This window comes from Staurois parvus, unplaced genomic scaffold, assembly GCF_062004578.1.
Source record: "Staurois parvus isolate SC_StPar_1 unplaced genomic scaffold, SC_StPar_1.0 ptg000306l, whole genome shotgun sequence".
In the NCBI taxonomy this organism is placed as follows: domain Eukaryota; kingdom Metazoa; phylum Chordata; class Amphibia; order Anura; family Ranidae; genus Staurois; species Staurois parvus.
Window position 1 is genome coordinate 2830390 of NW_028318102.1, and position 22122 is coordinate 2852511.

The following is a 22122-nucleotide window of genomic DNA, read 5'->3' on the forward strand; positions in this document are numbered from 1 at the left end:
CCGGCCGAGCCATTGTTGGGTGTTTTTTTTTTTTTTTTTTTTCTGGCCGGGTTTGGAGATCTTCCTGATGTCTTGGTTGTCGTGTTGCTCCCGATTTTGTCTAGCCATAGGCCTAGACGACTTGGGCCAAATTGTTGCTCCCAAGCTTATATCCTTGCGGATACTTATGTCAACTACTGTGTTTGTTCTTTCTTGTGTTAGTTTAATGTTTTTTGTTCTCTATTCTTTTACATCGATGGTATATTGTTCATTTTTCATGCTATTACATGTGCTTATTTCATTATTATTTTATAATGGCTTTGAGGTTTTTGTCATATAACGTCAAGGGTCTCAATTCCATTCAAAATCGTTGGATGGCTTTGCAGGAATTTCGATCCTCAGGAGCAGACATTATTTTTGTCCAGGAGACCCATTTCAAATCAACTGGCTCCTTCCGTTTTGCCTCGAGATTTTTTTCCCAAGCCTATTCAGCCTTTGATCCTTCCGGAAAGGCTGGGGTGGCAATTTTGATTAGGTCACACTGCTCCCTTCGGGTTGTTTCCTCCAGGGTTGACCAACAGGGTCGCTTTATTATTTTGGAATTTTGGAGACACTCCCCTTGTTTTGTTGAATCTATGCACCCCAAATTCAGGTCAATTGCAATTTCTTTCACAAACACTCGCCAACTTAGATTCCTTTTCCATTTCGCATGTGATTGTGGGGGGTGATTTCAATTTGTTTTTTTCCCCCCATAAAGACAGGAAAGTTCTTTTCAAGGCCACACCCTCGAAGCGGCAGTGCTCCTCTTCAAAATCTTTCCGTAGACTGATAAGGGAGCATCGTCTCTTCGACGCCTGGCGGATTAAACACCCCCTCCATAAACAATTTACTTTCTACTCCACCCCTCTCCGTAGTTTTTCCCGCCTAGATCATTTTTTTATCTCTGCCCCACTTCTTCCACTCCTGGTCTCCTCTGAAATCAACCCCATTACCTGGTCTGACCATGCCTCTCTGACTTTGAACCTTTTTTTCCCTCCTATTATACCCAAACCATGTCATTGGCGCCTTAATGAGACCTTTCTTTCCACAGAACATCTTAGGGATGAACTGTCATGGGGACTTGATACCTATTTCACCCACAATGTTGGCTCCGTAGCTTCTTCCTCAACCCTATGGGAGGCTCATAAGGCGGTATTTTGAGGACTCTGTATTTCTATGGGTTCTCGTTTAAAAAAATCCTCAGAGAGTGCTAGGGCTTCTCTTATCCATCAACTATCTTTGGCAGAACGAAGGTTGTTGGCCAAGCCGTCCATTTCTGGGTTCCGGAAGGTAACATCTCTACGTGACCGAATTAAAACTCTTGACTCTAGTAAGTCTGCGCAATCCCTCCTATGGGTTAAGCAAAAATTTTACGAATTTTCCAACAAACCTCATCGTATGTTAGTCAATCGACTCAAAGCTCAGTCTCCTTCCACGATGCCTGATCTTTTAATCCAACCGAATGGAAGCCCTACCTATGATCCTCAGGTCTTGGCATCCCTTTTTGGCTCATACTATAAGAATCTTTATAACTGTTTGACCCCAGGCCTTCACCCACCCCTCGCGCAGTTATCTTTTGATAATTTTTTTGACCCCCTGTCACTTCCGAGACTTTCACCCTCAGACATTGCCACCCTTAATGCTGATATTACGCCAGAGGAATTGTTTGACACAATTAAACATCTTCCCTCTCGTAAAGCCCCGGGACCGGACGGATTGCCCTACTCCTACTATAAATCTTTTATTGGTATCCTGGCTCCTCATCTCCTCTCCTTTTATCGAGATCTTTTCAAGGGGGTCACACCCCAGACTGAATTCTCCCGAGCATATATCTCGGTTATCCCCAAACCCGATAAAGATCACTCTATAGTAGACAACTACCGCCCCATTGCCCTACTTAATTCCAATTACAAGATTTTCACTAAAATCTTGGCCAACCGACTGTCTGGAATTATTTCCAAACTCATACATAGGGACCAAGTGGGCTTTGTACCTGCCAGACACACTGCAGATAACACCAGGCGATCCATTGATCTGGTAGACTTGGTTAACCGATTCTCCACTCCCGCTATATTATTAAGTTTAGATGCTCAAAAAGCTTTTGACCGTTTAAGTTGGCCTTACATGTTCATGGTCTTGGAAAGATTTGGTTTCAGGAGTCCATTTGTAGCAGCCTTGAAGGCCCTTTATTCTTCCCCCTTTTCGCAGGTCAGATTATTCTTTTTTTTCACTCCCCTTTCAGATGTCAAATGGTACACGTCAGGGTTGCCCACTCTCTCCTTTACTGTTCATTCTTTGTCTGGAACCATTAGCCATCGCCATGAGGTCGAATCCGGATATTCGCGGGATACGATCCCATAACCATGAATACAAATTATCGCTGTTTGCTGATGACATCCTCCTCACGCTTGCGAGTCCCCATACCTCCCTACCGATTTTGCATAAGACCTTGAAACAATTTGGGGCCATATCTGGCTACAAAGTTAACACGTCTAAAACTGAGGCACTCCCGTTACATGTCCCTTCTGGCGTTTTATCCTCGCTTCAGGAAGCCTTTCCCTACCGGTGGTGCACCCACTCTTTAAAATATTTAGGTACTAATCTGACTTCCTCTTACCAATCCATATACGAGGCCAATTTCCCCCCATTATTTATAGCAATTTCTCGCTCTCTGAAACACTGGGATGCCCTGCCCATTTCTTTTCTCGGACGCATTAACGTACTAAAAATGACCGTGTTACCCAAACTGTTATACCTGTTTGCGACTCTCCCTGTTCCCGTTCCTATGTCCAAACTTCACTCCCTCCAGAAATCTTTCCTGCATTTTATTTGGCACAACAAGCGGTACAGGATTGCACGTTCTGGTTTGCTTTCTCCGCGTTCTAGGGGGGGCTTGGGGGCACCGGATATAATAACATACTACTATGCAACTCATCTTCGTTTTCTCATGTCATGGTCTACTCACTATCCTCCCAACACGTGGGCTGAGATCGAATCTTTACAATTGTCTCCGGCTCATCCATGCTCCCTCCTTTGGTCGACCTCAGCAGTGGATGTCTCTTCTTTTCGCCACCTACTCCTTGGTCCCATGCACTTTTCTCTGGCTGTTTGGCAGAAATGTAAGGCTAAATTTACACTGGCCTCTGATTGCTCCCCACTGACAAATATCCTCCATAACCCTAATCTTCCAGATAATATCGCCATGTCCCGGATGTCTCTTTGGGTAGTAGCTAACCTTTCAATTGCGTCACTTGGTACACCCGGTGACTCGTAAGTTACACTCATTCCCAGAACTCCAGAAAAAAGCTCTTCTACCTTCTCAACACCTATATATTTACCTTCAAATACGCCACTTCTTTTCCTCCTTATCACCCTCATTAACCCTGGGGAAGCCTACTTCCTTTGAACGTTTATGTATGCAGGGTCCCCACCAAAGGGGTATTATTTTTAATACATATAAACTACTTCTAGATGCCCCCTCCTTATCCAATTACACTCACCTTTACATGCGTAGGTGGTCTCAATTCGTACAATGTGATATTGATCTATTAACATGGAAGAAAATTTGGGAAAATGCATCTAGATCTTCTGTTTGTGTGGTTTTTAAGGAAAATATATACAAGCTCATGATGTTATGGTACAAAACGTTCTTCATGCTTATAATCCGAATGCTTCTCCTGCCTGCTGGCGCTGTGGTGGAGACCAGGGTTCTCTCTATCATATCTTTTGGACATGCAGCTCCATTACTCCTTTCTGGAAAGATGTTCTCTCCCTGTTACAATCACTAATGCGTACCTCTCTCCCACTTGATCCACTACATTTTTTGCTAGGTCTACCATTTCCGGGTCTACCTAAACCATCCGGAAAACTTGCTGTACATGTTCTGACCGCAGCTAGGAGAAGCATTCCTATGTGTTGGTTGTCTTCTACCCCTCCTTCAATGTCGATTCTGTACAAACTTATTGCTGATGTTAGACAGATGGAATACTTGACTGCACTACATAATTGTTCGTTTGCTCTGTTTGAGACGATTTGGCTCCCATGGGATACCTTCATTTCCTCTATGCCGGCCCAAAATGTAAGGTCCTGATAACCTTCACACTGTTATTTTATGTTTTTGTTGGTCCTGTCCTTACGCAGTTTTGCCATCGATGTACCTTTCTGTTTTGCTTGTTTTCTTTTCTTTTCCTTTTTTTTTTCTTAAACATACTGTTTGTATATTTTTGAAAATCAATAAAAATTGTTATTATAAAAAAAAAAGTGTGAGCACTGTAAGCTGCAAATGTGTCTGTGAAGAGGGTAAAAGTGTTCAGTATTGAGGTGGTTAATCACCCCCCTTTAAAATGATACTATACCCTGGACCCTGCATCCACTATATCTGGTCTCCAACAGTACACGGAAATGCAATTGTTTTAGTAAATATAAACTGCTAAATACCTTTTCTCATCAGCAGTTTGGTTAAAGCTTGTAGGAGGAGTTTTCTTTCTGCTCTAGGAGGAAATGAAACCCCTGACCCCCTGTCTGGATAGTGCTGGTCACATGTAGAAAATGTTGTCTATTGCAATATGGTGGCAGAGTGGGAACCCTATTATCCTGGGAGGACGTCATATGACGTTCTCCCAGGATTGCACCATGGCCTGGCTTCAGCGCAATCTATCACTGGCTGTGCCCACGGGACACGGCCGATGACAGATCACTACACTGGCCTGCTCGCAGTGTCATGTGATTGCTGTGACCAATCACAGCAGATCACATGACAGTTGTAGGCAATGAATGGCTTCCTTTCATCCCAGTCATTGCTTACAACTGTGCTGCGAGCTGTGATTGCTCACAGTGATCACATGTACAGACTGGGCCAATCACAGCCCATCTGTAGCATGTCATCAGCTATGGCCAAGCACAGCTAATCACAACATAAATGGTAGCATTGCATTGCTCTGGTCACAGGAGATTAAAAAAAGAATGTAATACATTTAAAAAAAAATGAAAAAAATTAATAAAAAATATTTTTTATCCCTTATCACTACTGCACCAGTTATATGATGAAGCTGTACTGCATTGGTGACAGTGTAAAAAAAATAAATTGAGAAAATTATTTTTTCATTTCTTCATTTTCCACAAAATAAAAAAACTTGCCATGCCTCTTACCAAATACCTCAGACTGTCTACTTTCCGAAAAGGGGTCATTTTGGGGGTATTTGTAGTGTCCTAGCATTTTTGAGCCTCAAGAATGAGAACAGCAGTCACTACATCAGGATTTATCAATTTTTTAGATCTATACCATAGTTTTTGGACTCTAACATTTTCCTACCAATTAAATAATAAACACTGATTTGGGTTATTTTCACCAAAGACACGTAGCAAAATAAATTTTGGCCTAAATTTGTGTAGAAAGATTATTTATTTGGAAAATGTTATAACAGAAATGTATAAAAACACATTTTGTTTTCAAACGCTTTGGTCTTTTTTTGTTTATAGCGCAAAAACCCAGTGGTGAATAAATACCACCAAACAAAATTTCTATTTGTGCGAAAAAAAAAAGGATAACAATTTCTTATGGGTACAGTGTTGCATGGCCGTGCAGTTGGCACTTAAAGTGCAACAGCACTGAAAGCTGAAAATTGGCCTGGGCAGGAAGGGGGTAAAAGTGCTTGGTAGACAAGTGGTTAAAGAGGGTTCAGATTATACACATGTTTATATGGAGCACTATTTTGATTTGGTTGTTTTTTTTGTATATAAATATGAGTACATCATATTTATATAAACAAAAGTTCTAACTATTGTCTAATATGTTAAGTTTCAATCAAATATTTGGTATTCTACTGAAAATTTAAAAAACATTTAAGAGAACATGGCAAAGCAAGCAATTACTACAACCATTATGAACTGCAGTGGGGCATGTGTCTCCATAGCGGTACACGTTACTAGTGTACAGTAATTCCCAAGAGTCCACATTTAAACCTTTAACCCTTTCCCTGACAGGTCCGTATGGCATACAGACCTACAACACTGCTTCCAGCTGGCCAGGTGCCTTTAGTAAATCAACCCCATAGTATGTGTCAATTTAAGGATGAAAAGGACTCTCTTTGCAGAGATCGCTATTCATTCATGGGCATTGCAGTTGAGGATACAGAGAAAGGGACTGATCCCAACCACAGCACCACCTGCCTAGAGTTTGCATGTTCTCCCTGTGCCTGCTTGGGATTTCCCCGGGTATTCCAGTTTCCTCCCACACTCCAAAGACATGCTGGTAGGTTAATTGGCTCCTGTCTAAATTGTCCCTAGCATGTGTATGTATGAATGTAAGTTAGGAACCTTAGATTGTATGCCCCTTTAGGGTTAGGGACTGATGTGAATGTACAATATATATGCAAAGCGCTGCGTAAATTGACGACGCTATACAAGTACCTGAAATAAATCAATGCTTGGTCTTCTGTCCTTCTCTGTCTAAAAAAAAACAAAAAAAAACACACGACATCAAGGGTCTATTGAGACCTATGAAATATCAACAAAGCACCCCCACCCCCCCCAAAAAAATGTTGCGTATGCAGTTTTGAAAAGGTGCGTGCACAGCAGACCATTAATTTGTCTCCAACCTTGTTCACACAGGGCATATTATAGTGTACGTCCCTGCGAGTCCATGCAGGCAGTTCCATTTATGTCAATTGGGATGCAGTGGCTGCGCTGACACAGTCGCTGCTCCCAATTTGACATCCATGTGGGTTCAGCTGTTCCTGGTCTCAACTGTCAGGGCCATGCACCCATACCCACAAGGATGTCAGGGTGGGAGCAGCAGCTGTGTCCCAGCAGCTGCTGCATCACACTTGACATCAATAGGACTGCTTGCAAGGGGATGCATAAAACACCTAGGCATCCCTGTGAAGGTAAACATGGCCCTCCACGGGGCATACACTTTAGTAAGCCTCATGTGAACAAAGCCTTAGTAGGAATTTAGCAGGAATTTTGTAAATTATGTTGTGTAAGTGTCCGCTAATAATGATTTTAGTGTATTTTTAGTGAAAATAGCAATTTTATAAACATTTGTGCAACTATTGCAGGGCCTAAAAAATTCAGTAGTGCATTTTATTTATTCTTTAGGTCATGTGATTTCAGAAAAAAAATTTTACAAAAAATTTTACAAATTCTGAAAGCGAAAAAATAGATTTTTAGAGTAAATTGTGTTTAATTTACAGTTTTGCACACCTGCAGTTTTCACCATTTCACAGAAAGGCGCAAGTTAAGAAGTCCAAATCTGTTATTTATTAACTCAATGCAGTTTAACTTTTATATTTAGTAGGAATTTAGCAGGAATTTTGTAGGTTTTGCTGTGTGTGTCCGTGAATAAGGATTTTTGTGCATTTTTAGCGAAAAAATTGTTTTGATAAACATTTGCACAAATATCACGGGGCCTAAAAAATCAGTAGCACCTTTTTTCATTCTACTGGTTGTATGATTTCAGAAAATGTATTATTTAGGGGGTCTTTCACAAACTCTGAAAGCTGCCAGGGAAAATAAAAAACATTGGAAAAATTGCAAAATGGACTGACCACCTAAGCGTAAAAGTGAAGATCAGGGCCCGGCAGCGAAAGGTTTAAACAAGATAGCACCACACCCCTGAAATTATAATATATCACCAATTATCCCAGGCTACTGCATGTGATATGTACCAACTTAATTCCCACTCCCTTCCTACAAAAATATGTGCTAAAGGGATCTGCAGACAATTAGAAGTGTTTCCACAATCTACAAAATCAATAAAATTATACAAGTTTTGTTTTTACTTAATTCTTTAACCACTTGACAACTGGGCTATAGCCGAATGATGGCTACAGCATGGTTGTCCAGTTCTGGAAGGGCATCATATGACTTTCCTCCCAGAACGCGCCCCCTTTGCGCCCTCAGCGGCCTGCACTCGGCGCTGTCACTGATCGCGGTGTCCTACAGACACAGCTGATCACATGACAAGGTAAAAGGCCAATCACAGCGGCTTTTTACCACATGATCAGCTGTGCCCAATGACACAGCTGATCACAAAGTAAATACAGTTGCAGGTTATCGGAAGGAAATGCGTTGGACTGAGTAATGTGACAAGTCCCAAAACCAGAAGTGAGCCGCAGCCCCACAGCTCTTTTGTTTTCTTTGTGTGTAAGTGCATTACTAATTAAAGTCTAGTTTTTAATATACTGCACTATGGGGACATCCTTTCTTGTGCAAACTTTTATGATATAGAAGGAGGTAATTTTTTTAAAGAACAACACACCTGAGAATTTGGAATAAAATGCTTGTGATCTGCAGCACCAGCTGAAGTGAGAACCCAGTGGAGCAAAGCCTGTGATTTACCCCAGAGTGGGGAAAAAAACATTTTAGATCTGACTATATCCAGGTCTCATCTAATGGTCAGCGCATATGTGAATGGTGGTGGGATACACTGTGTATGTCAAGGTTAAAGCAAGGATGGTGATTTTGATTGGAATATTACTGGAAGAAAACACTGAAATTGAGCATAATAATATCTATGAACTGGGACATTGCAAATGTAATTCATTGTATTCAATTATACACTGATCATTGAGCACAGTATATATTGGTTTGTATATATTATCATGGTATTGATATAATAAATTATCCATATAGGGTGAGGTAGGCACAACGAAACCTAAATAATTTTATTGATTTTGTAGATTGTGGAAACACCCCTGAAATTCTTCAGAAAATCATCAATTGTGTATCTGCTAGATGTGCTTGGTAATACAAAGGTTTGCTTGTGCACATGGTCAAGACACTGTATATTATAAAATGACTCCGAAATTATATATAGGATTACCTAACACATAACAAATTGGTATCAGCAGCATCACTTTTACTCAAGATACTCCATTTAGAAATATCCATAACTCCAGATAATGTCCTTTTCTTAATATTTTGAGATGGCTCATCCTTTTTCAGCACTATCCCCTTCTGATTCCTCCTTGAATCATCAATAGTTTTTTTTATAGATTCCAAGTCATTTAGGTAGTATTACTGAAGAAAAAAAAAAAAAAAAGTAAAATCTGGCATCTAGAGCTCTTTATGCTTTCTCTTCACTGGACTTGCCAAAGGTTCCATCAACAGTTGTGCTTCCAATATTGTAAACTCAGCTAGCCCATTTCTAAGATAAATGAACCTTCTGCTATAGATCTACAATTATGCTAAGTGTAGTTCTTGCTGTTGCTGGCATAATTTTTTGATACCAGACTGGTGTTGTTAAATGTTGAAAGGAATGTTACGAAATAATGTCACTAACACTGTCATAATTCTTTTTTATGTTTTGTTAATAGTTTGCTGCTTACTAGAATTGACAACAATAATGTACATTGGTATTTTCTGTCTTTTATGTGGGCAATTGCATATCTGATTGACAGAGATACTGTTTGAAGCTCATCACTGCACAGCTAAAAATTTAAAGAGAAATTCTCATCTGTTTGAAGGTGAAATGTATGGTATGTGTGTGAAACAGGAGAATAACTTTTATTAGAAGAACTTTGGTAAATTACACAACACAGGTGGTAGCAGTCACCCAACAGAAAAAGTAACCTTTTTTTTTTAGTTAAATACTGTAAGATAAAGAATTACTTTTTGGTTTTCTGAGGCGCTACAAAATGCATAATTTTGTCCTGCAATAGAACAAAATGCTTTATTTTTTTTAATAACAGCATAGCACAGTGTTTTTTCCAAAATATAATGTCTAATGCCCTGCAAGAAAAACACAGTCTCTTTCTGTCTAATATATATATATATATATATATATATATATATATATATATATATATATATATATATATAAAACTTTTTTTAGGTCCATATATATTTGGACACAGGCATAATTTTAGTTTTTTAGGTATTTACCAAAACATATTCAAGTTATATAATGGATATGGACTAAAAGTGCACATTTAATTTGAGGGGGTGTACATCCAAATTGGAGGAAGGGTTTAGGAATTACAGCTCTTAAGAGTAGCCACTCCCCCTTTTTCAAGGGACCAAAAGTAATTGGACAACTGAATCAAAAGTTGTTTCATGGCCAGATGTGGGCTACTTCTTTGTTATTTCTTCATCAATTAAGCAGGTAAAAGGTCTGGAGTTGATTCTAAGTGTGGTATTTGCATTTGGAATCTATTGCTGTGAACCTATATCATGTGTTCAAAGGAACTGTCCATGCAAGTGGAACAGGCCATTGTAAGGCTTCAAAAATAAAACAAATCCATCAGAGAGATAGCAACAACATTAGGAGTGGCCAAATCAACAATTTGGTACATTCCTAGGAAAGAAGAACGCACTGGTGAGCTCAGCAACATAAAAAAGGCATGGATGTCCACGGAAGACAACAGTGGTGGATGATCACAGGATCCTCTCTATGGTAAATAAAAACTCATTCACAACATCCAGACAAGTGAAGGACACTCTCCAGTACATGCACGTATCATTGTCAAATTCTACAATCAAGAGAAGACTTCACGAGAGTTCACCACAAAAGGTGCAAACCATTTATAAGCCTAAAGAATAGAAAAGCCAGATTAGACTTTGCCAAAAAACATCTAAAAAAGCCAGACCAGTTCTGGAAAAGCATTCTTTGGACAGATTAAACTAAGCTTAACCTGTACCAGAATGATGGGAAGAAAAAAGTGTGGACAAGGCTTGAACAGCTCATGATCCAAAGCACACACTGTCATCTGTAAAACATGGTGGAGGCAGTGTGATGGCATGGGCATGCATGGCTTCCAGTGGCACAGGGTCATTGGTGTTTATTGATGATGTGACAGAAGCAGCTGGATGAATTCTGCAGTATGTAGAGATATACTGTCAGCCCAGATTCAGCCAAATGCAGCAAAGTTGATTAGACGGCGCTTCACAGTACAGATTGACAATGATCCAAAACACACTGCAAAAGCAATCCAGGAGCTTTTGAAGGAAAAGAAGTGGAATATTCTGCAATGGTCGAGCCAATCACCTGTTCTCAACCCAATTGAGCATGCATTTCACTTGCTGAATGAAAAACTAAAGGCAGAAAGATCCACAAGCAAAGAACAATTGAAGACAGCTGCAGTTAGAGACTGACAAAGCATCAGAAAGGAGGAAACACAGTCTTTGGTAATGGCTAGAGATGAGCGAAGAAATGAAAAATTTGATTCGACTGATTCGGCGAATTCGTGGACAATATTCGATTCGAGTCGAATAAATTCGCTGTGAATTTAACTTAAAAAAGGGTGTTTCTAGGCTTCAGAGAGACTTAATATTAGTGCAGAACACTGTACCTTTAATTTAAATGCCCTTGGAGTCTGCTGGGGAAGAGAAATAATACTGTCACTCAGTATGACATGCAGATGAGTGCCGTCGATCTTAGAATCACCGCACACTTCACTCATTTGGCCAGTCACGGGGCCAAAACCAGTGTTTGGAGCCACAGTGTGGCGGTGGAGGCAGCAGCAATGGGAGGCCATACAGCAACCTATGACAAAATGGAAACCAGCAGGAGTGTGAGGAGACCTGAAAGTGGCACATGGCAGAGTGGGAGCAATGGGAGGCGGTACAGGGACCCAGGTCACACTGTGGGCCCAGCAGCAGCGTGACCAGGCGGTACGGGGGCCCATGGCAGATTTGGGGCCTGGCAGCACCTATGGGAGGCCTGTAACCTGCCAGCAACCCATGACAAAATGGAAAACCGCAGGAGTGTGAGGAGACCTCAAAGTGGCACATGGCAGAGTGGGAGCAATGGGAGGCGGTACAGGGACCCAGGTCACACTGTGGGACCAGCATCAGCGTGAACAGGCGGTACGGGGGCCCATGGCCGATTTGACCTCGTTCATCCCATAGTCCTGCCGACTCACGAATAGCGTGGCCTCCTCAAAGGGCCTGAGCAAAAGCAGGTGTCACGCATGAGCTGACAATGGCTGACATCTAAGTTACACAGGGAGTACCTTTATCCGCTTTTAACATCAGGAAATCTGTGATGGCCTTTCGCTGTTCGTAAAGGCGGTCTAACATATGTAGTGTTGAATTCCACCTTGTTGCAACGTCACAGCATGAGGAGTCGGTACGGGGGCCCATGGCAGATTACGTGCCTGGCAGCAGCAATGGGAGGCCCGTAATCTGCCAGCACCCTATGTCAAAAAATTGAACACACCAGCAGTGTGAGGAGACCTCAAAGTGGCACATGGCAGAGTGGGAGCAATGGGAGGCGGTACAGGGACCCAGGTCACACTGTGGGCTCAGCAGCAGCGTGACCAGGCGGTACGGGGGCCCATGGCCGATTTGGAGCCTGGTGGCACCTATGGAAGGCTTGTAATCTGCCAGCAACCTATGACAAAATGGACAACCGCAGGAGTGTGAGGAGATTTCAAAGTGGCACATGGCAGAGTGGAAGCAATGGGAGGCCGTACAGGGACCCAGGTCACACTGTGGGCTCAGCAGCAGCGTGACCAGGCGGTACGGGGGCCCATGGCCGATTTGGGGCCTGGCGGCACCTATGGGAGGCCTGTAATCTGCCAGCACCCTATGACAAAATGGAACCCTGGGCTGGGGCAGGCAGAACAGCCGTATCTTTATCACGGTTTTCCCAGGCCACCGAATGGCGACGCTGCATATGCTGACGCAACGCTGTAGTCCCAAAATGGGCCCCCTGGCCACGCTTGACTTTCTGGCCACATAGTCGACATACGGCTACGTTTACTTCCTCGGGCGGCTTGATGAAAAATTGCCACACCGCAGAGTAGGAAACTTTGCCTCCGCTACTCCTCACTGGCTGACTGCTACTTCCTCCGTGCACACCGGCACCACTACTGGCCGTGGTGGTAGGCTGCAGTGGAGCTGGTGCTCTACTCTGTGGCCATTTGGCTCCACTGACACTGCTTCCACTGACACTGCTGCGACCCTGCTGCTGTCTCCTGGGCAACCCACCGACTGTTTCGCTCACTGCCAAGCTGCCACCCTCTTCTCCTGATGATGCGGAAGAAATTGCCTGATGACGACGAGGCTGCCAAGTGCGATCAACCTCCTCATCATCAAGTAGGGTCTCCGCCTCACTACTAGCCCCCTCGGCTGCGTCTGGGTCAGGAGACAGACCTGTCTCTAGACCGGCTACCGGGCCACTCTCCTCGCCACTACTTCTTCGCCTGGCTGCTGAAAAGGCGGATGTCTCCCCCCGTTCCTGACCGCCCTCTGTTAGCTCTTCCTCACTGTACAGTGGGGCTGAGCCCACAGCATGCGATACTTCGCTTGGTGAGGGAACACCAAAGGACAGGGGCAGGTAGAGGACACGTGATTTCAGTGGGCTTGGTCCCGGGCCATGCCAACTAACGGTTGTGTCTGACGTACCCACCGACCGTTGGCTGTAGGTGTCAGAGGTGACCTGGGAAGAGGAAGACGACCGAGCCAACCAATCGATGACGGCAGGGTTGTCGGTGGAGACACGACCGCTGGATGACACCGGGAGCACTGGCCTCTGGCTGCGAATAGTGCTGCCTCGACCCCTTCCTCTGCTGCCACGTCTGCTCGCTCCTAAAACATTGCCTCCTCTGCCACTCCTCTGCATGTTGTCTGACATACTGTTTAATTCAACGATTCTGTGTCCCTGAGTAACAATTCTGTGTCCCTGAGTAACAATTCTGTGTCTGTCCCTGAGTAACAATTCTGTGGCCCTAAGTAACGGTTCTGTGTCCCTCAGTAACAATTCTGTGTCCCTCAGTAACAATTCTGTGTCTGTCCCTGAGTAACAATTATGTGGCCCTAAGTAACGTTTCTGTGTCCCTCAGTAACAATTCTGTGTCCCTCAGTAACAATTCTGTGTCTGTCCCTGAGTAACAATTATGTGGCCCTAAGTAACGTTTCTGTGTCCCTCAGTAACGGTTCTGTGGCCCTCAGTAACGGTTCTGTGGCCCTCAATAACGGTTCTGTGGCCCTCAGTAACGGTTCTGTGGCCCTCAGTAACGGTTCTGTGGCCCTCAGTAACGGTTCTGTGGCCCTCAGTAACGGTTCTGTGGCCCTCAGTAACGGTTCTGTGGCCCTCAGTAACGGTTCTGTGGCCCTCAGTAACGGTTCTGTGGCCCTCAGTAACGGTTCTGTGGCCCTCAGTAACAATTCTGTGGCCCTCAGTAACAATTCTGTGGCCCTCAGTAACAATTCTGTGGCCCTCAGTAACAATTCTGTGGCCCTCAGTAACAATTCTGTGGCCCTCAGTAACAATTCTGTGGCCCTCAGTAACAATTCTGTGGCCCTCAGTAACAATTCTGTGGCCCTCAGTAACAATTCTGTGGCCCTCAGTAACAATTCTGTGGCCCTGATTAACGGTTCTGTGGCCCTAAGTAACGGTTCTGTGGCCCTCAGTAACAATTCTGTGTACCTCAGTAACAATTCTGTGTCTGTCCCTGATTAACGTTTACGTGGCCCTAAGTAACGGTTCTGTGGCCCTCAGTAACAATTCTGTGTCCCTGATTAACGTTTCTGTGGCCCTAAGTAACGGTTCTGTGGCCCTCAGTAAAAATTCTGTGTCCCTCAAGAAACAATTCTGTGTCTGTCCGTGAGTAACAATTCTGTGGCCCTAAGTAACGGTTCTGTGGCCCTCAGTAACAATTCTGTGTCCCCGATTAACGTTTATGTGGCCCTAAGTAACGGTTCTGTGGCCCTCAGTAACAATTCTGTGTCCCTGATTAACGTTTATGTGGCCCTCAGTAACAATTCTGTGTACCTCAGTAACAATTCTGTGTACCTCAGTAACAATTCTGTGTCTGTCCCTGATTAACGTTTACGTGGCCCTAAGTAACGGTTCTGTGGCCCTCAGTAACAATTCTGTGTCCCTGATTAACGTTTATGTGGCCCTAAGTAACGGTTCTGTGGCCCTCAGTAAAAATTCTGTGTCCCTCAAGAAACAATTCTGTGTCTGTCCGTGAGTAACAATTCTGTGGCCCTAAGTAACGGTTCTGTGGCCCTAAGTAACAATTCTGTGTCCCTGATTAACGTTTATGTGGCCCTAAGTAACGGTTCTGTGGCCCTCAGTAACAATTCTGTGTCCCCGATTAACGTTTATGTGTCCCTAAGTAACGGTTCTGTGGCCCTCAGTAACAATTCTGTGTACCTCAGTAACAATTCTGTGTCTGTCCCTGATTAACGTTTACGTGGCCCTAAGTAACGGTTCTGTGGCCCTCAGTAACAATTCTGTGTACCTCAGTAACAATTCTGTGTCTGTCCCTGATTAACGTTTACGTGGCCCTAAGTAACGGTTCTGTGGCCCTCAGTAACAATTCTGTGTCCCTGATTAACGTTTATGTGGCCCTAAGTAACGGTTCTGTGGCCCTCAGTAAAAATTCTGTGTCCCTCAAGAAACAATTCTGTGTCTGTCCGTGAGTAACAATTCTGTGGCCCTAAGTAACGGTTCTGTGGCCCTAAGTAACAATTCTGTGTCCCTGATTAACGTTTATGTGGCCCTAAGTAACGGTTCTGTGGCCCTCAGTAACAATTCTGTGTCCCTGATTAACGTTTATGTGTCCCTAAGTAATGGTTCTGTGGCCCTCAGTAACAATTCTGTGTACCTCAGTAACAATTCTGTGTCTGTCCCTGATTAACGTTTACGTGGCCCTAAGTAACGGTTCTGTGGCCCTCAGTAACAATTCTGTGTACCTCAGTAACAATTCTGTGTCTGTCCCTGATTAACGTTTACGTGGCCCTAAGTAACGTTTCTGTGGCCCTCAGTAACAATTCTGTGTCCCTGATTAACGTTTCTGTGGCCCTAAGTAACGGTTCTGTGGCCCTCAGTAAAAATTCTGTGTCCCTCAAGAAACAATTCTGTGTCTGTCCGTGAGTAACAATTCTGTGGCCCTAAGTAACGGTTCTGTGGCCCTAAGTAACAATTCTGTGTCCCTGATTAACGTTTATGTGGCCCTAAGTAACGGTTCTGTGGCCCTCAGTAACAATTCTGTGTCCCTGATTAACATTTATGTGGCCCTAAGTCACGGTTCTGTGGCCCTCATTAAAAATTCTGTGTCCCTCAAGAAACAATTCTGTGTCTGTCCATGAGTAACATTTCTGTGGCCCTAAGTAACGGTTCTGTGGCCCTCAGTAACAATTCTGTGTCCCTGATTAACGTTTCTGTGGCACTAAGTAACGGTTCTGTGGCCCTCAGTAACAATTCTGTGTCCCTGAGTAACAATTCTGTGTCTGTCCGAGTAAAAATTCTGTGGCCCTAAGTAACGGTTCTGTGGCCCTCAGTAACAATTCTGTGTCCCTGAGTAACAATTCTGTGGCCCTAAGTAACGGTTCTGTGGCCCTCAGTAACAATTCTGTGTCCCTGTGTAACAATTCTGTGTCTGTGCGAGTAACAATTCTGTGGCCCTAAGTAACGGTTCTGTGGCCCTCAGTAACAATTCTGTGTCCCTGAGTAACAATTCTGTGTCTGTGCGAGTAACAATTCTGTGGCCCTAAGTAACAGTTCTGTGGCCCTAATTAACAGTTCTGTGTCCCTGAGTAACAATTCTGTGTCTGTGCGAGTAACAATTCTGTGGCCCTAAGTAACAGTTCTGTGGCCCTCAGTAACAATTCTGTGTCCCTGAGTAACAATTCTGTGGCCCTAAGTAACGGTTCTGTGGCCCTCAGTAACAATTCTGTGTCCCTGTGTAACAATTCTGTGTCTGTGCGAGTAACAATTCTGTGGCCCTAAGTAACAGTTCTGTGGCCCTCAGTAACAGTTCTGTGTCCCTGAGTAACAATTCTGTGTCTGTGCGAGTAACAATTCTGTGGCCCTAAGTAACAGTTCTGTGGCCCTAAGTAACAATTCTGTGTCCCTGAGTAACAATTCTGTGGCCCTCAGTAACAATTCTGTGTCCCTGAGTAACAATTCTGTGTCTGTGCGAGTAACAATTCTGTGGCCCTAAGTAACAGTTCTGTGGCCCTCAGTAACAATTCTGTGTCTGTCCCTGAGTAACAATTCTGTGGCCCTAACTAAAGTTTCTGTGGCCCTAAGTAACAATTCTCTGGCACTCAGTAACAATTCTGTCTGTCCCTGAGTAACAATTCTGTGGCCCTAATAACGTTTCTGTGGCCCTAAGTAAAAATTCTCTGGCACTCAGTAACAATTCTGTCTGTCCCTGAGTAACAATTCTGTGGCCCTAACTAGCGTTTCTTTGTCCCTAAGTAACGATTCTGTGGCCCTCACTAACAATTCTGTGTCCCTGAGTAATGGTTCTCTGTCCCTAAGTAACGTTTCTCTGTCCCCAAGTATCGTTTCTGTGGCCCTAACTCTGTCCCTAATACAGAGCGGTCTGCCTCTGTTCAATGACTGCAGGCAAATGAAGAATTCCAAAATGGCCGCTATTTATAGCTCGACCATTACACAGTGCTGGCTGGCTGGCTGCTGATTGGCTGATGCGATCACATGTCATTGAGGAATGCATTATGGGTCAGCGCGCCTTGTGTGCGCGCCTTCCCAGACATCCCCGCTCCGTCGCCGCACATGTCCGCCGCCATTTTCGGAAAAATTTCGATTCGCGCGTCCGAAGTAGGCTATTTTTCGGATTCTTCCGATATTCGACTCGAATTCCACTTCGGCTACTTCGATTCGCTCATCTCTAGTAATGGCCATGGGTTCCAGACTTCAGGCAGTCATTGCCAGTAAAGGATTATCAACAAAATATTAAAAATGAACTTGGGTAGCAGAGCTTGGGTAGCAGAAATTGAGTTCTGTGGTTCAGGAGAAGTGCAATTCTTCAGGAGAGCTGTGGACTTCATTGCTGAAGTGGCAGTGGATCTAGCCAGGATGACAGCAAAGTTAATGGCTCACACAATAACACCAAAAGAGCCTTATGGCTAAAGCATTGGTCTGCTGACAATGCCTCTAAACACAGCTTTTGCTCAATTTCATTTGATGGGCAGCTCCTTTTTTGGCATGACCTTTAAAGCCGCCATTCAGCAGGTATCTGGCAGGAAGTCAGGTCTTATCCTGCAGAAAAAGAGATGGCAACGTCTGTCCTTTCACTCTTTCAGAAGAGTTAAGAATCGTTTCAAAGAAGCCAGTGCGTACAGGCCTGGTGGGCCATTTTTCAGACATTGGAAGAATGTCAGTGCAACATTTCCAAGGGAGCACAGTCCAAATCAAGCCACCCAGTTAAGTCTTCTGACAAAGCCTTCAGAAGGTATCTCCACCTAGCCCTCAAGTGGGAACAAAATTAGCTCTATTCAGGGAGGTCTGGGTGGAAGAAGTGGAGGATGCTTGAATTCTAGATATCATCTGAAGTGGATATCTGTTACAATTATCAAAGAGGGGGCATGGCCGGCCACGGACGGAGATGGCCGCAGTGTAGAGGAGCTCCGTGAACCTTCGAGAACAGCAGCTACTCCCAGCGACGTCCTACAGTGGGAAACCTCACTGACATCACCACTGCCACCAGGGAGGTGTGGGGCTCATCCCCGGAGAATGGGGAAGAGAAAGATAAAGGAGGGGCCCTGAAAACTGTCCGAGTGCTTCCCTCTGGCGGGTTCCCCCTCCTCTCAAAGTGGCACTGGTCCCTGTCTCTCTGCTGACACACGGGGACAGGAGGAGGGAGACATTCACAGTTCCCCTTGCATGCCTCCAGCCCTGCCGTGCACACAGAGCTGACAGGCTCTTCTATGAGCACACCATCCTACAGCCCCCTCAAGAATAAACAGAAATTCTCTCCAGGAGGTACAGCAGAGGGGTAAGCATTTTTCTGATTCCTCTTCTCAAAATACTACAAGAGAATTTATAGAGAACCTGGAGGATTATGCAGCAGAATCTATGCCGCTTACTACTTCCGTTATGAAAGATATGTTAGTTACCCTTAAGGGATCCCTACATAAAGATATGATGAGCTTTATGACACATATCAAATACAGAGGTGGAAAACCTAGGAGAGCGTGTCACATGTGGAAACTAAAATGGGGGATTTCGCCACTGCTCATAATGAATTAGTGCATGCCCACAACAAAGTTGAGGATGAGCTGAAAGCACTAAAGGCAAAAATAGCAGATATTGAGGACCGCTCCCGCAGAAACAACATTAAATTCAGGGGGATTAGTGAGGATACACCGTCACGGATCTCCGCAAATTTATTCAGCATATGATATCCTCACTGTTGCCGCATACTCCGAATAGGGAGGTGGTGGTGGATAGGGCGCATAGACTGCCGAAACACTATTTTCTCCCAGCTCATGTCCCTCAGGATGTAATTACGAAAGTTCTATCATGTGAAGGAGGAACGAATGCTGTATGCACGGAAGAATAGTCCACTACCAGCGCCTTGCAGCGGGATCTTTGCTGACCTTTCTCAACACACGTTAGCCCATAAGAAATTGATTTCTTTCACAAAATTATTGCGCAACAACAATATTAAATATCAGTGGGGGTTCCCTACCAAATTGCTGATTACAAAGGACTATCAAGTTCTTACGGTCACTTCGGAAGAAGATGGCTTTCAACTTGCCAAAAAATGGGGCCTTATCCCAGCAGATGAGGAAATTGTGCCTACTAAATCCTCCCCCAGAAAAATTCCTCAGAGTGGGAACAAATAGCGGAATGACGCACGCAACTGATTACAACCACAGTCCTCGGTGCCTTATGTTTTACTCGATGCAAGTTTGGATAGCGGTGTTTTAGGCTGCTTGCTTTGGTACTTCCCCCCATCCAATTGAGTGATTTGTTTCACGCGAACTTATGTGTTACTTTTCTGTTTTGTTTTTCTTCACCAGTTTTTCCCCTCTTTTTGTGTGTCTTTCTTCAGAGCAGCAACACCATTTGTACTACTGGATCTCGACAGGTCATCATTATGTCGCTATTGGAGGGACGCACCTCCTTTGCCTACATTTGAAAATCATGGTTCACGTAAGAGTACAATTTTGACTTCCAAATCCGTCCATGCTATTATTGTTTCTACCATTTGAGGGCAACCACACATCACTTTACCAAGCTCTCTCATGATATTAAAAATTGTCTCTTTGAATGCTCAGGGCCTTAATAGTCCTTTCAAATGCCAGATGATGTGGAAAGAAGCCCACTGACTACATTGCGATGTGCTTTGTGTTCAGGAAACCCATTTTTCGGCATCTAAAGCCCCACACTGCTCTAACCGCCTGTTCCCACATATCTTCACATCTAATGGCCCTACTAAGAAATGTGGTGTATTAAATGCTGTTGGTGATTCTGTCGCTTTCTCTCTACAATCCCAAGTGTCCGACAGTAAAGGTAGATTCATAATTATTGTCTGTGAAATCGACAACATTACCTACACTATTGTGAATCTTTATGCTCCTAATACCCATCAGGTTCATTTTTTCAACTCCCTGGGGAAAAAAGTAGCAAAAATACAAAGGGGTTTTTTGATTTACTGTGGAGACTAACTCTATTATTAACAACTCACTGGATACCTTCAACCATTCACAGCAGTTGAGACAGTCCCTAGCCCAGACCATCACGGATGCCAACCTTTATGACCCCTGGAAATGCCTTCATGCTTCTGAAAAGGACTTTACACATTACTCCGCACCTCACAAATCACATTCTCGAATAGATTTTTTTTCTTATGGATCTCCAACTGCTACAAAATATTTCTATTTGCTGTTAATTTATCTTCTGATACTAGTGCAACTAATGTATGGTGCGCTCATAAAGCATACTGTAGAGGTTTAATATTGAAGCTGGCATCGCAGGCTAAATGGGATAGGAACCACATTTTCTCTGACACCATTGAGCAAATTGCTAAACTTGAACACACACATAAACAAACTTTATCTCCTGACACTCTTCAGGAGCTTCAAACGACTAGAATGAAACTTAGGACTCTACTTTTAGGGAGACATGGTCAATACCTAAAAAAGGCCAAGGCTAAAGTTTATACACAAGGAAATAATGCGGGTAAAATGTTAGCAAAATACTTAACAACTAGACAAGCGAAATCCAAAATATCTTCTCTTTTAGATCCTACTTCTAATACACTGACTAAAATAGCAGACACATTCCGCACTTATTATTCCCAATTATATAACCTCAAGGATGATCCTTCCACTCCCCAACCCACTCCAGATTCGATTGATCAATTTTTGAATAAGCTGTCTTTGCCCAAATTAGATCTTCAAAAGCTAGAAAGTCTCAATCGACCCATCCTGGAAAGCAAAATTTCTAAGGCCATCAAAGCATTACCTAAAGGGAAATCTCCGGGTGCGGACGGCTTTTCAAATGAATACTAACAGGAATTTCAAGCCATATTAGTTCCCCATCTTAAACACACATTTTATGAAGCTATACTTAAATCCACCGGAAATGTTAAGGGCTATCATTGTTACCCTACCTAAACCGGAGAAACCCTCGGACCGCCCACAAAACTTTAGGCCCATCTCATTGCTAAATACTGATCTCAAAATTTACGCCAAAATCTTAGCGACCCGACCCCTTAATATTTCTCCTCTCCTGATTCTGGCTGATCAAGTAGGTTTTATTAAAGGTAGACAGGCACCAGATGGGACTCGTAGAATTCTGGATCTGATGCACTTAATCGAATCTTGTGGATCACAGGCTGTTTTCTTGGCCTTGGACGGCTTTTGACAGGGTTCACTGGCAATACTTAGACGCTACGTTGCTCAAATTTGGTATTGACGGATATATAAAAAAATCGGCTATTATGACACTTTATACTGTTCCCACTGCTCAGGTTTTCATGTCCAATGCTTTATCGGAACCCTTTAGCATTACTAATGGAACATGCCAGGGTTGCCCGTTATCTCCTATCATCTTCTCCCTAGTAATGGAACCATTAGCAACGGTGATACGCGATAACTCCCAGATCTCGGGCATTCAGGTTGCGGATACATCCCACAAAATTGGCTTGTTTGCTGACGATGTTATACTTACGGTTACTGATCCTGCAAAATCCCTTACAGAAATTTCTTCATCCTTGCAATCCTTCAGTGCAGTCTGTTATTACAAACTTATTATTGCAAAATCATCCACACTACCAATAGCTATAACAAAGACTCTCTTAAAAGAGCTTAAAGCTAAATTCCCATATAACTGGACTCAGAAAACAGACTACCTTGGCATATTAATCTCATATTCAGCTTCTAATACTTTTA